At 37.6% G+C, this 17,454-nt stretch overlaps 1 long non-coding RNA gene across 1 annotated transcript in view; it reads right to left on the reverse strand.

The window, feature by feature from the left end:
• Nucleotides 1-2,163: 2,163 nt before the first annotated feature.
• LOC117097488 overlaps nt 2,164-17,454 on the reverse strand; it is a 55,910-nt gene continuing 40,619 nt past the window's right edge. The window contains exon 3 of the long non-coding RNA XR_004442954.1: nt 2,164-3,375. This is a non-coding gene — a long non-coding RNA (uncharacterized LOC117097488). The remainder of the gene's footprint in view (nt 3,376-17,454) is intronic.

Here is a 17,454-nt window from a genome sequence, read left to right on the forward strand (position 1 = left end):
TGACCAGTGTCCTTTCTGGCCCTGCAACCAGTTCCCAGTGGCTATTGGAGTTCTCACATATGCTGCTAAGATGCAGGGGAAGAACTGGGGAAGACATATTTGGGATTCCTGATACGCCACTTAGATGCATATTAACAGGGACACAATGGTGTTAAATATCATTACATAGCATTGACATAGCACCATTCCTCCTATTCTGAATCATAAATACATAAGTATGGAATTTGTAATAAGGCTCAAGAACCTAACCAACATTTTTTTTTTTTTTTTTTTTTTTTGAGACGGAGTCTCACTCTGTCGCCCAGGCTGGAGTGCAGTGGCCAGATCTCAGCTCACAGCTCACTGCAAGCTCCATCTCCCGGGTTTACGCCATTCTCCTGCCTCAGCCTCCCGAGTAGCTGGGACTACAGGCGCCTGCCACCTTGCCAGGCTAGTTTTTTGTATTTTTTTAGCAGAAACGGGGTTTCACCGTGTTAGCCAGGCTGGTCTCGATCTCCTGACCTTGTGATTTGCCCGTCTCGGCCTCCCCAAGTGCTGGGATTACAGGCTTGAGCCACCGCGCCCGGCCCCTAACCAACATTTAAGGTATTGTGTTAGTGAAGTATCACTTTGAGTTCCAAATAACCAATTCAAAACTAACTTTAAGACACTTCCCAATTCTGCTTCATAGGGAGCCAAAATTATTTTAGAAGTGATAGCCGTGTGTATGTATTTTTGAAAAAGAAAAGTAGTTAAACATTACAAAGGAAAGCAGTAGTCCCGATGTAGGCAGATATGAAATGGCTAATTTGATTTTGTCTTTTTAAATTAAAGCAAATTATCTTATAGACCGTGTTAGTCTCAATTGTCCCATTAGGACACCAAACCGAATCAAAGGTTTCTAAGTAGTGAGAATAAGGAAGAAAATTCTGGTTTAGCTTTCAGTCATCAAGATGGCATATCTCCACTAACAGTCATGGATGGTACTCAGTAATATTTATTATCTCTATTTCACAAATGAAGAAAACTGAGAATAAACTAGAAATATCTGAACCAGGAACAAAACAAACACAAAGTCAGTGCAGTATTGTATACGTCAGTAGAGAGTAAAGCATTAAAAGAAACAATTCAATCAAATTTGAAATGTAAAAATCAAATTATGATAGTACTAAAAGAAACCTTAAGAGGATTCTCAATAACTCTAGGAGTGGGAAGACTTTCTAAGAATGATGCATACCCAGAAACTGTAAGAGAAAAAATCTGATAAATGTGACCACAGAAAAATATTTTTTAAAATTACTGCATGGAAAAAGAAAAAACCACTAAAAAGTCAAAAAACAAATGGAAAAAACACACTGGAAAAATTACGTGCCACTCACATTCTAGATGAAGAGCTAATTTCTTTTAAAAAGAAATAGATTTAGCGGTACAAGGGCAGTTTTCTTGTATAGACGTATTGCATAGGGGTGATATCTAGGGTTTTAGCATATCCATCACCCAAATAGCATACATTGTACCCAGTAGACAGTATTTTATCCCCACCTTTCAGAGTCTCCAATGTCTATTATTCCACTCTGTCTGTCCACGTATACCCATTCCTTAGAAGACCTAATTTCTTTAATCCTGAAGAATTCCCACTAATCAGTAAGGAAAATAAAAACCCACCAACTCAATATAAAGGTGGGTAAAGACGAAGTACAAATAGTTCATAGTAAAGCAAATGCAGATGATTTTAAGCACATAAAAGGAGGCCCAACCTCATACATAAGGGTAATAAAAATTAAAACTACAACTGCAGACCATTCTGTGCCTACAGAATTGGCAAATATCAAAAAGTGGGTAATCTATTGTATTGCCAAGGGTTTGAAGAAACAGGCATTCATACTGTAGTGTGAGCAAAATGGTAAGCCCTTTTGGGGAGAAATTTGTCAGTATCTGTCAATGTTACAAATGGACAAGAATTCTACTCCTGTGTGAGAAATGGTGAGTGTGCAGAGATAGTCATTGCAGCTTTGTCCATAGTAACAGGAGACTGGAAACAACTTAATGTTGTCTGTCTATAGATGACTGCTTAAATAAATATAATGCAGTACTAGGCAGACATTTAAAAAAAATAAAGCAGGTCTATATATGCTATTGTAGAAGTCCTTGAAGATATACTGTCCATTAAAAAAAAGCCAAGAATAAAACAATGCATATAGTATTTTATCTGTGGGAAAGAAAAAATATGTGTGCCTACATGTACAGCAGAGGCTGTACATGGAAGGCTACATGAGAAATCAGTAAATCTAATTGCATTCAAAGAATCAGAAAAAAAGAAAAGGAGGGAACATTATTTTTGAATCAGAAAATTTTATATCTTTTAAATTTTGTGCCATGTGTATATATTAACCATTCTAAAAATAGGATAAAATCTGTTCAGCTATTATTGAGCAGAGGTACCCAAATTACACAGGACACACAATTTGTTGCTATTATGCTGTGGCTCAGAATAAATGGATAAATGGAGTAACATCTTTGATAAGTTTTTGCCAACAAGCCCTTTTCCTACTTGATTGTGATAATTTCTGAATGCTGGGATTTTATTACAGATGAGACTGCTGTTTGCAGAATGAGATATTATCCAATATTCTGTCTCAGCCCGTGTCTACACCTGTGAAGTTCACCTATATGTATTGTGGTAGTTTTTAAAATGTCCATAAATACTTTGATACCATTTCTTCAAGAGGTTCGGCTTAAATCCTCTCACTCTGAGTGTGGGCTGGACTTAATGACTTGCTTCTAATGAATAAAATATAGTAGAAATGACAGTATGTCACTTCCAAGACTAGGTCATAAAAACATTGCACTTTCTGTCTTAGTGTCTCTCTTGGGTCTTTCACTCTGAGGGAAGCCAGTTCCATGCCATGAGGAAAGTTCTACGTGGAGAGGAACTGAAGCCTCCCACCAATAGCCCTATAAGTGAGCCATCTTGGAAGCATAGCCTGCAGCCTCAGCTGAGCCTTCAAATGATAGTAGTCCCAGACGACATCTTGGCTGCAACTCCATAGGGCTCCCTGAGCCAGAACCAAACTAGCTAAGCCATTTTCAGATTCCTGACTCTCAGAAATTGTGTGAGATAATACATACTTGCTGTTCTAAGCTGTGAGGTTTTAGTTTAGTGTATAGTTTAGTTTTGTGTATAATTAATTATACAGTAATGGATAGCTAATGTACACATCTCCCACCTTTTCTTTACCACCCACCCACTCCCCAGAGAACAGATGCCTCTTGAAGCTCACTACACAGGCACTGCTTGTTCTTCTGTTTGGTCCATCTCCAGGGACAATGAGCTCAGGTAGCCTCTACAGCAATAAGTCGGGGAAGAAGAAGAGGTCAACAAAGGTGGTAGAATTGCTACAGGTGGAACAGGAAGAAAATGAGAGAAAAAGCATGTTAGTACACCCGTTACACATTTCTCAAATTACTAAATAACTCTAAATACTAAATAACCTGCTGACTTGAACATATCTAGTTGGTTTCTTTCAGGATGCTTTTCACCATTTACTTCCCCACTTCCCCAATTTCATTTCATCTTCCTCTCAACCCAGGTGGTACACACTCTGGCTTTTAGATAAGAGCTGGAAATGTGGGAGGATTCAGTGCTTATATAACATTGCAGCATCAATGAAGAAACAAGACGCTAGCATAACTAGCTATTTTCTAAAACTGCATCCTTTTTATAAATGTGCAAATTCTGTTTCAGTAAATTCCATCATACACATCCTGGGGCCCACAGTCAACAGAGCACGTAACATTCAACACTTTACCTTATATGGCCTTCATTTTCTCTCTCTCTCTCTCTCTCTCTCTGTCTCTCTCCTGAATTCACTCACCACCCCCACAATTCCCCATGATTTGGTAATATTACTTCTGAAACTTCTTTTTCTCTCACTGGAATTACATTGTTAAAGATTAAGAAAGTCTTTGGCAAAAAAAGAGAAAAAAATAAGCAAATAAGTCAATGGAGAAGCATAGAGAGCCCAGAAATAGACCCACCTAAATACCATCAACTGAGCTCACCTCTCACTCTTGTCTGTGCCTTCCCTAACTGACAGTGGTTGGCACATAAAAGGTGTTCAACATGCGTTTAGCGAAGGACTAAATGAATGGATGGATGGATGGGTAGTGATATGGTTTGGCTGTGTGTCCCCACCCAAGTCTCCTCTTGAATTGTACTCCCATAATTCCCACGTGTTGTGGGAGGGACCTGGTGGGAGATAACTGAGTCATGGGGGCAGTTTCCTCCATGCTGTTCTCATGGTTGTGAATAAGTCTCACAAGATCAGATAGGTTTATCAGGGGTTTTTGCTTTAGCTTCTTCCTCATTTTTCTCTTGTTGCTGTCATGTAAGAAGTGCCTTTTGGGGCTGGGCACTCTTGTGTATGTCTGTAATCCCAACGCTTTGGGAGGCCAAGGTGGGCGGATCGCCTGAGGCCAGAAGTTCAAGACCAGCCTGGCCAACATGGTGAAACCCCGTCTCTATTAAAAATATAAAAATTAGCCAGGCATGGAGACAGGCTCCTGTAATCCCAGCTACTTGGGAGACTGAGGCAAGGGAATTGCTTGAACCCAGGAGGCAGGGGTTGCAGTGAGCCGAGATCGTGCCACTGCACTCCAGCCTGGGCAACTTCATCCCCAAAAAAAAAGGTGCCTTTTGCCTCCTGCCGTGATTCTGAGGCCTCCTGAACCATGTGGAACTATAAGTTCAATTAAACCTCTTTTTGTCCCCAGTTTCGGGTATGTCTTTATCAGCAGCGTGAAAATGAACTAATACAGATGAACAGACGAATGGTGAGGAATAAGAATTTGTCAGGGCTTCACACAGTGCTAGACACTATGCTAGATTCCGTGTTAATACTTTTTACACACACATTCTCAGCAAGAAGATAAGGAAATGAGTCTGAGAGAGGTACAGTAACGTGCTGAAGTGCACACATTAGTAGGCAGTAGATTTGGAATGATTTAAACCTGGATCTGCAAAGCCCATCTTTCCATGTCAGCATGCTTTTTAAAAATTATACTGTATATAAAAATAATATATTTAATGGGACATTTTAAAACAGAAATATCCTGAGAAGAACTATTTAGGGAGCTACCACACCTTAAAGGAAATGGTTTGTGCTTAAATACCTTTGCTTTGTATCTATACTCACCAGTAACCTACTGAACTACAATGTGGCCTCCTGAAAAACTTACCTGTTAGGATATTATACCTGGAAATAATTGGTATCTAGTTTTATCTCTCACTACAAATTCATGTGAGCCTTGTAGCCAAGCATACACAGATCACTAGTTTTTAAATCAGAATTGCTTACCACAGACTGATTGTCTATAAGGTCATAAACCCTGAACTGCGAACAGGATGAGGCTGCAAGGAGAAAGCATTGCCTGGTCTCCAAGCCTGCAGAACTAAGGTTTGTGCTCAGGATCTACAGCAGTGGTCTAAGAAGGAAGCCAGTGGGCATCTTTCTCTTTCAGATGCAAAAGTCTTTTAGCAGAGACAAGCTGGAGGGCCATGAAGCAGTGGTCAACTGCACTACAATTTACTTCTGAGATGACAAAGGACACAAAGTACAAACAAGGCAAGGTTGGAGACCTCAGGGAGAGGCATTGAGTGACCCCAGTGTTGTTGGGCGCCTGAACTAGGTCGTATAACGTCTTTGCTTGGAAGCCCTCAATCAAGCAGGACTTCTGAGGCCTACAACTGTAATTTCAAACCACAAAAGGAAGCAGAACCCTCTCAAACTTTTATTTTGCTGAGGAAGTGGATGATTTAAATAAGTCTGCTTGACACATGCCTATCTGATTTCCCAATTCCCTTAGGTTTCTTGCAAGTCAGCCATAAAAGCTATTCCCCACTTGTTCTGACAGGATTTATGCATTCTACATCTGGTATTCAGCAAGCATATTTTTCTTCCTTTTTCATTGAACTCCTGCCCATACACACATACAGGGTCTCATTTTAATAGCGGGATTATTCCCTGTGTATTTAAATACACAGGAAACAGGAAATCATCTAAAAGAACACAGTGATCTCATGGTTATATCACTTTTCCCCACAAGCCCATTTGGAATCAGGGACAAAGACAAGATTCTGGAGCTTATAGCTTAGAGTTACTCAACCTGAGAGACAGATTGACCTTAAGTTCCCTCTACTGGTTCTTAACATAGTGCAAATTAAGAAAACGAAATAGTACATTTATTCCAAGAGACAGGAGGGAAAAGGATTTTTTCCCAAATAAACCTCTATTCAGATTTTAGAAACGTAAGAAGATTCTGTCATACAGTTGCTGACTGAGGGAACTGTCAGGGGGTCTAGGGAAAGTCTCTGCCTGGGTAGCAAGGGAAGGTTCCTAGGCGTTTAAACATTGTGCACAGGTGGTCAAAGGTTCTTTCAAAGATGTGTGCAGAATGCAGAAACCTTAGCTCTGCAGGCTTGGGGACCAGTCAATACTTTCTCCCCACAGCCTCATCCCGTCCACAATTCACACGGGGTTTATGGCCTTGTAGACAATCAGTCTGTGTTAAGCAATCCTGATTTAAAAATTAGTAATGGTGTATGCTTGGCTACAAGGCCCACACTAACTTGTAGTGCTCATTCAAATATTGAGCACCATATTTCTTGACCAAGTTCCATTTAATAATCACCAAAACCATATGAGATTGGTATTATTAGCCCCAATTACAGATGTGGAAATGAGTTTGAGCTCTTAAGCACTCAATGCACTACAAGGAAGAGCGTTTCTCCCAGTTAGAAATTCTCTCCAAAGGAGTCAGTTTCTTAGGATGCTCTCATTCTACAGCCCAGGAGACAGGCTTGAAAATACACTTTTCTTATAGGACACTGCAAACAAAACTTTGCAGGCTCCATCACAGAACCCTACCAGAAGGGACCAAAGGTGCTCAAAGCCATGGCTCTGAGACATGGAAGATCCCAAAGTTCTTTCTTCATCAAAGAAGAAAAAGAAATTTGGTTCTGGGTACTCTAATATATTCTATTACTTTAAACATTGGCATCTCTTTTTGGTACACATGTCAACTCTCTGCTAACCTGGATGTTCGATTAATCTGAATATGTTATTCCTCAATCATGTCAGAGAATAAAACATTTGTGAAAGCAGGATGCCCTCATTCTGCTGAACCAATGACTACTCCCAACTCTTTAGGAATTCCAAGTTTTCCTTCACTCTTGGTTAGCATCACACATTTTGCTAGTGCTTATCCCACTTTCTTTTCTGTGAGTGTTCTCCTTTCCCACTCATCCAAACCCATCACAGTCCAAACCTGGTTCAGATCTTCCCCAAAGACTCCATTATTGGCCACACATGTCTTTTAACTTCTTAAACATGCCCTCTCATCAGCCTATAGCATTGGAACTAGATTATTTTGCACCTATGCTGAAAATTTTGTAATTAATCTTGTCATTTTTTCCTATGACATTCTTATTCTCCCTCACCTCCTGAAATGCTTTGCAGAGTGAAACAGCTATGTTGTGGGATCTTGAAGGTGCATGCACTTATGCTTATGTAGGCCAGTGGTGTGCTGGAATTGTGCTGGAACTGGCTTGTACCTGGTTAGAGAGCTAATTGTGGGCAGAGTGCTGAATGTCTCTCGCCAACTGCATTTTCAATGACATCATGTTGGTAGCTTGAATGTGGTCATTGTGGGAACATTTATATCATGGAAATTAGCAAATACTACAAGCCAGGGCTTTGTTTTCCTCCTCTGGAGAACTAGTTTACCACCACTGTGTCCTTGCTACTCAAAGTGTGGTTCACAGACCAGCAGCATGTACATCACTTGATACCTTACCGGAAATACGAAGTCCAGCATCTCACTTACAGCCTCCCAAATCAGATTTTTGCATTCTAACAATAGCCTGGGATGATTTTTATACTAAGATGTGAGAAGCAAGAAACTTTTAAAAACCTCCTGCAATCTAGAATTGATTCATTTTAGGCTGTGCTCAGTGACTTTGTTACATTGATTAAAATCCACAATGTGAAACTGTTTCAATTGTCGAGGCTGCTTGCCAAAGGACTGAGATATATTTGTCCTATTTACATACTAATTACCATAAAATTCTGATTAATTTGTTTTTAAAAGTTTCAAGTGGGACAATGTCCAATAGCTGGAAGAAATCTGTATTTTTAATATAAAATTAAGGACATACCAAACTAACAAGGGAAATTAAAGGGATTTTTAGGCACATAAAGATTTGGAGTGGAGAATATTTTCTTCTTTCTACATATCATCTTGATGGACTTGTGGTAGCTAACATATTTACAAATCAAAGACATTTGAAAACCATGGGCTAATATCGAGAAAGCAGCTGTAGCATCTCTGTAGTAATTGCTTCTCCAGTGCAGTCAGTTGTAGCAGAATGAAAAATCCACCGAAGTTTTATTTCTTTTTTTAAAAATAAAATTCTGGGTAAAACATGGAGAGTAAGTTCAGAAGTGCAAATGAAACTTGCAATACCAAATTACAATCTGTAGTTATATAAATTTATGGAAAGCTGGGTCAGTTGAATATTTGTAGGAAAAAAAAAAGCTAGATTATTAACAGAACATCATCCTGAGGGTGGGACTGTTTTGAGTTCAAATCCCAGCTCTGCCACTTACTAGCTGTGTGATCCTAGGACACTTTCTCTGTACCTTGATTCTTTACCTGCAAAATGGAACAGTAAGAATATCACCTATCTAATCACATCTAGTAGTTTTAACAGCCACATCGCTGGTCACCTGTGGTTAACACTCTGGAGCCAGAGTGCCTCATTTGAATCTTGGCCCAAACACTAAGTGTGTAACATTTGGAAATGTTCTCATCTGTAAGATGTTAGAGTAAATAATTCAATCTACATGCAGAACTTACAAGAGCCCCTGGCCCAAAGTATAAGTGCTCTGTAAGTACATCACCAAAGACTTCTATTAAATTTTTTTTTTAGGTTTTTTATAGTATCTATCTGCCATTATATAAATTAGCTTGGGTCAGAGCTGGTCTGTAGCTCTGTAATACCAACTGAAGAAAATGCAGATTTATGAATGTCTTAGGTAAATATCGAGAGCACTACAGCCTAAGGCAATGGTTCACAGTGTCTTCTGAGGAGCTTTAAAGAACACTGATAACTGGGTCCCACCCCCAGAGACTGATGCAATTAGGCATCAGGCATCTAAAATGCTCCCCAGGTGATGCTGTTGTGTACCCAGGATTGAGGAAAAGCTGATCAAGGGACATGAATAAGCATGTGTGTAAACCAATGAAGAAACAAGAAGTGCAGTAATTGGGAGAAGCAAATTGACAAGCTGTAATGACCTGGATATAGCTGTTGCCTTTTTTGTTTCTAGCATTGGCCTACTAGGTCTATAGGTCTGTTATCTTAAAGATGGATGGCATGCCTATCCCAGGCTGATCAAACTGGGGAGATGAGATATGTCTACCACCCACTGCTTAGACTCATCAAGGACTAATTTGACTAGGAAGTCAATTAATCATCTACAGTGAGTACTATTTCTTTCCAGGAAGAATACCTACTTGGGAAAAGAAGTCAACATTAAAAAAACAAACAACAACAACAGAAACTGCTCAACAAACCTATGAAATCAGGAAAAGTCCCAAGAGCAGGAGGAGAAGTATAATATTGAAGGAGTAATAAACTAGATTCTAGACTATATAATGATGGTTCTCACTCTATGCCACATGTTAGTATCACCTGGCAAGGGCCACACTGCAGACCAAGTAAATTAGAATACTTGTGTCTTGCTTTTCAAAAATTTCTCAAATGGCTCCAAAGGGCAGCCAAATTTGAAAACTGATGAGATTATTTTTCCCACAATGATACCAAATTCCTCTATTTAATGTTTCAGTTCACTTGATAATGCATTTACACTAAAAGTACCTGCTTGATGTAGAAAATGTGCTAACATGCCTTAATTCCTTCCCAATGTCTGCAAGTTTTATTTTTGATAAAGATTCTTCTTGATCATTAGAATATAATTAATTATTGAATTTATGCAATTAACTAGTCATAATGGAAGTACTTTAAATACCAGAGTTGTGGAAAGTATTAGATCATGCATGATTTTTAAAAGACAGGAGGAGTTATTTATTTGATGTTAGTTTGCATTTGCAGCACATATCTTACGGAGAAAAAATAAACAAAGTCACAAAGTTTTATGACTCCTTTTATGACACCATATTGCAACGGTAAATTATCAGTGAATTGGTATGGACAATTAGCTGTGTAGATTGTCACCTAATTACAATGGAAATGTTTTTTCCTTTGAAGAATTGGTGGAGAAAAGAGAGTTTCTGCATCTCTCTCTAGTTTATTACCAAGTGCAGTGAATTGCAAATAGTAAATACTCAGCAATGCTTTTAGAACTAAATTGCCTTAAAACTTTGCCTTCTCAAAACTAAAACAACAACAACAAAACAGGTCTACAGTGTAAAGAGCTGGGTTTTTCCTCTTGAATATATCATAAATGTTACACACTCACATTATTTGGGTGATGCCAAGAATGTACATTTGGATTCAAGTTTTAGAGCATTCCATATTGTCCACAAGAGAGAACTTCCTTCTCTCAACTTCAATATTGGTGATTAAACTGTTACAAAATATTGAAATTACAGTTGACTCTTGAATAAGATAGGTCTGAACTGCACAGGTCTACTTATTCAGAGACTTTTTCCAAACAAAAGCAGATCAAAAATACTGCATATACATATATATATATGCATATATACATACGTGTGTATAGAGATATATATACATATATGTGTGTGTATGTATATATAGATACACATATATACATACACACACATACACATTTGACTTTTCATATACCTGGATTCTATAGTCCCAATAGCAGGACTTAAGTATACATTGATTTGGGTACATGTGGGTGGTCCTGGAACCAGTCCTCTGTGGATATCAAGGGACCACTGTACAGCCTTCTAAAAGTTACCCCCTCTACTACCTGCTCCTCTCTTTGTTGCTTCTAGTCTTCCACTCCTGATTCGTTGATTCAAGAGAATTCAGGCGAGTGTTGGTGGAATCACAGGAACCAAAGCAGTGACTTCTCATTCTCAGGTCCTCAACACTCTTGACTGTGTAGCCATATTTGCTGAGAATAAAAGTTATTGGGATTCCTCTTGTCACTGTAATTATTGCCCTTTTGAACACTTGCCTTGGTGACTTTATCTGCTTTCTCCTCTCATTTTCTGAAATTGCATAAATTGGTATAAATTATCTTGCATGTATGCGCAAGGGTAATTTATTTTTTCCCATTTTTATTTTCCCCATTTTTAGTTACGTGGAACTAAATAAACACCACCAAAATGCGAACAAACAGCACCTATTGATTTAGAGCTTGCCAGAGCAAGGAAGTCAGTCACCATCACCTGTATTTGACAAAGACTCAAAGACAGATGGGAATGGGAATGTTTTATAGTAAAAAAAAAAAAAAAAAAAAAAGGAAAGTTTCAGAGAAGCTGGAAGTGTACTAACTAGAAGTGGGGCATCCTAAGTGATTGTTTAGAGAAGGGTAACATATTTGGCTTTCTCTCCTTGGTCCTGAGTTGGAAGCAGAAGCCAAAAAAAAAAAAAAAGGAAAGCTGGCAGTCATCGACCAAGCCCTGATCACTCTCGGCTAAAGGCTACAGAAGTGGGGTTTTGCTTCCTGGGCTGGTGGCCACAGACATTATGGGTCAGAGTTGTGTTGTCATAGGTACTCTGGTCATTGTTCATTTGCATTTTCAGTCTCTCACTTAGAATTAGGAAATTCAGACAGAAAACTTCTTAAACCTGATTGGGAATTTGAGGCAAAATGACTACCTTTAGCTACTTGTGTTTTTGTGAAAATAAATAGATAGAAATTATAAATAGGAATGTTATTTCTCATTTTCCTTTCTTCTTATCCAACCATGTCTTTTGCATGAATTTGTCTGGCATTAGCAAAGAGCAACTAAATAAAATGCCTTTTGGACACGGATCTTTAGCCTTAAATAATTATATAATAAATATACTTCATTTATACTATATTTATTATATTTATTCTGTTATAATTATATTTTATAATATAGGCTACATATAATAAACATATGTATTTAGTAAAATGTATTGGATCAAGCTCACCCAAGCCAATTAATTTCAGAATCTTGGGAAGGGAAGAAAGAGTAGATTGGGAAAACTTAGAAATCTGTACTTTTATAAGCTCCTCAAGGTGAGTCTAGTTTAGTAAAAGGTTGGAACCTTTGCTATAGTTTAATGTCTTGCTTATTTTATGTCTAAAAGTTTGAATGAAGCACTTTGGCACCAAGATTATTGATTTTTCCATCAACATGCAGTATTTTTATTCATAAGAATGAGAAAGTCTCTTCATTTTAAAAGTAAATATTGGAAAGGCCTAAATTTTACATTTGGAGTAGAATCACAAATAACAGCAATAGAAATTTGGAAGGAAGCTTAAAACAGTAATCAGTTTGTCCTCAACTACCCCATCTTGAGGACTACAGGTGAAAAATATTGGAAGGACCTCTAGTGAAGTTTTTAAAACCTTTGCCAGTAATACATTCTTCAGTGAAGAGAATTTAATTTTAAAAGGTTTATTTCTATCCACCTTATTTACTTATTTTCTTACCCAAAATTTTCCCAACTTTAAAACATTGTTTCAAACAAACATAAAATCTAATATCTAGGCACTTATTGAAAATGGGGAAAAATATTGATTTTATCTTTCCCTTAAACAAGTCTGTTCTAAAAAATAAAATACAAGCTTTTTAGAAGTGATGGTTTCCAAACTTCATTCTTTCTCTTTTGCTTGTCAAGATTTAAGTATACAACGCTCTCTCTTAAAAAAAAAATGCAAACAGGGGCTCCAGGCACATAAGATCATTTGCAGTGTGCAACTAAATAGCCAACAATAGGTGCCAGGCTTCCAAGAAGATGAGTTGGGTCAGAGTGTGGACTGAGAAAGCGTAAAAATATACAGGTGTGATGAACCAGCTAGTGGTGGGTTTTGGAGTCACTAGCTTTATTTTTACATTTAATCCATATTAGATTGTCAACTTTCAGAGTGGCCAGTATCCAACTTTTTATATGTAGGATTAGTCGTGATAAGTGAGTGTCCAGAAAAAGAGGCTTACAGGAAATTTATAATCAAACCATGACACAATAGGAAGTGATTGAGTTTAGACAACAACAAGGTGGTGATAAGTTAACCAACACTGCCATATTTGCTTCTCATCTCAATAAAACATAAATTCCCCAGGAGAACTCGCGACAAATACATATACATATATATATACGCATATATATACATACACACATACACACACTTTAGAAGACATATACATATATATTTGTCTTCTGAAGACATATAGGTTTCTAGATATATATATTCATGTTTCTATTTAGAAGACATATCTATAGACATATATATTTAGAAGATGTATATAGATATATAAACAAACATATATATCTATATATAAACATATATATAAGCATATATATAATGTGTCTTCTAAAGTAGAAACATGAATAGAAAGGAGGCCTAAAGACAACAAAAGCCAAAACTGACACATGGGATCTAATTAAACTAAAGAGCTTCTGCACAGCAAAAGAAACTACCACCAGAGTGAACAGGCAACCTACAGAATGGGAGAAAATGTTTGCAATCTAGCCATCTGACAAAGGGCTAATATCCAGAATCTACAAATAACTTAAAAAAAGTTTACAAGAAAAAAAAACAACTTCATCAAAAAGTAGGCAAAGAATATGAACAGACACTTCTCAAAAGAAGACATACATATGAAAAAAAGCTCATCATCACTGGTCATTAGAGAAATGCAAATCAAAACTACAATGAGATATCATCTCATGCCAGTTAGAATGGTGATCATTAAAAAGTCAGGAAACAACAGATGCTGGAGAGGATGTGGAGAAACAGGAATGCTTTTACACTGTTGGTGAGAGTGTAAATTAGTTCAACCATTGTGGAAGACAGTGTGGTGATTCCTCAGGGATCTAGAACTAGAAATACCATTTGATCCAGCAATCCCATTACTGGGTATATACCCAAAGGATTACAAATCCTTCTGCTATAAAGACACATGCACACGTATGTTTACTGTGGCATTGTTAACAATATCAAAGACTTGGAACCAACCCAAATGCCCATCAATGATAGACTGGATAAAGAAAATGTGGCACATATACATCATGGAATACTATGTAGCCATAAAAAAGGATGCATTTATGTCCTTTGCAGGGATATGGATGAAGCTGGAAACCATCATTCTCAGCAAACTAACACAGGAACAGATAACCAAACACCACATGTTCTTACTCATAACTGTGAGTTGAACAATGAGAACACATGGACACAGGGAAGGGAGCATCACACACCAGGGCCTGTCAGTGAGGTGGAGGGCTAGGGGAGGGATAGCATTAAGAGAAATACCTAATGTAGATGATGGGTTGATGGGTGCAGCAAACCACCATGGCACGTGTACGCCTATATAACAAACCTGCACGTTCTGCACAAGTATCTCAGAACTTAAAGTATAATTTTAAAAAAAAATACAAAAAAAAGTGTATTAGCATATTAAAGGTTTTGAAGAAAAAAAAAGGAGGCCTACAGAAATTTCACAGTAGTTTAAGACTACTCTTTTGACTTTGGTAAATTATGTAATTCTTCTTTATCTCAGTTTTCCCCATCTGCAAAGGGAAAATAATAATAGCAGCAACACCATAGGGTTATCTGGGTATTAGTCCATTTTCACAGGTTATAAAGAATACCTGAGACTGGGTAATTCAGGAAGGAAACATGCTTAATTGATTCACAGTTCTACATGGCTGGGGAGGCCTCAGGAAACTTACAATCATGGTGGAAGGGGAGGGAGAAGCAAGGCATGTCTTACAAGGTGGCAGGAGAGAGAGAGCACACAGGGGAAATTGTCACTTCTAAAACCATCAGATCTCATAAGAACTCCCTCAATATCACAAGAACAGCATGGGGAAACGGCTCCCATAATCCAGTCACCTCCCACCAGGTCCCTCCCATAACATGTGGGGATTACAATTAAAGATGAGATTTGGGTGGACCCACAGAGCCAAATCCTATCAACATAGCTTGACATAAGGCAATCATACAATAAATGTTAGCTATTATTTTTATTAATGTAATATCCATTCAATAGATATAAAAATCTGGCTGGAACTGAAAAAAAATGCACTATGAGTTTTTACCAAGAAATTATGGGATGGGGGCAGAGAGCAGGAACGATAGGCCCAAAGTACTTGAATTTCAAGTTAGATGTCATTTATGTACACTTTTATGACTGGAAAGGACGTAACCTCACCTGAATTGTATTTTCTTTATGGACTCTGTGACTGTAAAAAGACACCCCTTAAATTTCTACCAAATTACACGTCTAGGACTCTTTAGAACGTATGTTTATTTTTAATTTGAAGGTGCCCTTGGGTGTTCCCATGTTCACAGGCAAAGCTAAAGACTTTAAGAGTGTTAAGGATTGATTGGCTGGTTCAGTGTTGAAATGTAATTTGCATCCCATACCTTCCTAAACTCCCATGAACTGGAACTCAGAAACATTTCCCCATGAAAGTAGCTCTCAGAAGTAGCTGTTTGTTTATTCATTTACTCAGGACCAAATACTAAGCAGACACCCACAAAAGTAGCTAATTTAGGAATCTCAGGAAACAAATTTTCTAAGGTTGCATCTGTCATATTAATTTTATACTGCTTGATATAAAATCTTTCAGTTTTCCTTCAGTAACCTAGGATCTTACATGAAATCTCTCTGGCCTTATAAATTCATGAATCCTGAATAAAATGAGTAAGCAACATGAAAAGGAAAACAAGATTTAAACAAAATCTTGTTTTCCTGGGTGCTTGGACCCTCTTAAATAAAATCTAAAACATTTTAAATTATTCTATCCTAGTATGTCTTTCTTTTCTGTTTTTCTCCCATTAGGAAGAATTTGTTGTGAGACAAGGTGAAGAAATTCAAGAAGCTTAAGAAATGACCCCAAATCAAAGATTTTATAATTTCACAAGAAAACAAATAATAGCCATATAGTAATTATAACAGAAAATGATTAAGTATCAAATGGATGTCAAAGGAGTTCATACAAGAACCTTCCTAGGAGTTAATTTGGTCCCTGGAGGAAAAAAGCATTATCTTCAGTGACTCCTCAAGTCCTGGAAGAATGAGTGAATTTGCAAAAGGCAGAGAGCATTTGGGAGATTATTCAAAATGGAGAGAACGAGAGAAACAAGGACTACATATTCAGATAGTCAAGAAATAACAGGATAAGATGGAATTGAACACAATGTTTCCAGACATTCAGAAATATGGATTAAAAGTATTTTTTACGTATTATATAGCAGAACACAAAAGCAAGAAAGGAAATCTCCAAATGCTAGAACATACAGCCAACATGACAATGTATCTAGAACTAAGGCAGATTACAGGTCTTAGAGCCCGGGATTTTCATGGCTATTCAAGGCCAGAAGCTGACTAGGAAAATATATTTATAGAAGAAATAGGAACTGGGCTTCTTGTGCAGAATCAGAACCCTAGAAAGTACTGCACTAACCTTGAAGGAACCAGATCATCTCTGCCTGCATACCCAAGATAACTGCTGGAAATGAGCCAATAGCCCCACCCTGTGGGTAAAATAGGAGTCTTCTGGAGATACGAGAACCCCAAGACTGAACAACATGTGGGAGTGGGAACAGACTCAGAATTCCAGGCTGAAAAACTAACACAGAAAATAATTCAGAATCAGTGTGTCTTGAAGGTGCTGATAGGAACACCAGTGGAAACCACCCCAGGTGGTTATCTGGATCTCTAGAAAAGACACTTCCTTCTGAAGTAAACTCATAAGCAAAATAAAACAGAATTTTAAAAAATAGGACACTTAGCATCATGAAAGACAGCTTACAGGACATGAGGAACTAACAAGAATAGAACAACATGAAAGAGAGCTGACAATAAGTATGTTTACAGTGTTTAAAATATAAAGGAAGAAATGGCATCTGTAAAATAAAAACAGCAAGTTATGAAACAGGCTCTTAAAAGTCAAGTATAAGTACAGTCATTAAATCTCTTTAGAAATTTAAGCAAATGGATTATACAAGACAAGTCATGCTTGAAGATGAGATAGAAGATGGAACAGAACATCTCTGTGACACGGAGGACAAAAATAAAGGAATGGAGGATATAAAACAGAAGTTAGAAATCATAAATGCTCTAGTATCTGCCTCAGAGAAATTCCAAAGACATAAATAAACAAAGAGCAAATAAACAATATGCTAAGATATAATGGTGGAGACCTTTCCAGAAATCCGAAGGTATAAATCCTCTGATTGAAAACATTCACCAAAGGCCAAGAAGAATACATAGAAA

This window comes from Trachypithecus francoisi, unplaced genomic scaffold (assembly GCF_009764315.1).
Source record: "Trachypithecus francoisi isolate TF-2019V2 unplaced genomic scaffold, Tfra_2.0 Lachesis_group15, whole genome shotgun sequence".
Classification (NCBI taxonomy): domain Eukaryota; kingdom Metazoa; phylum Chordata; class Mammalia; order Primates; family Cercopithecidae; genus Trachypithecus; species Trachypithecus francoisi.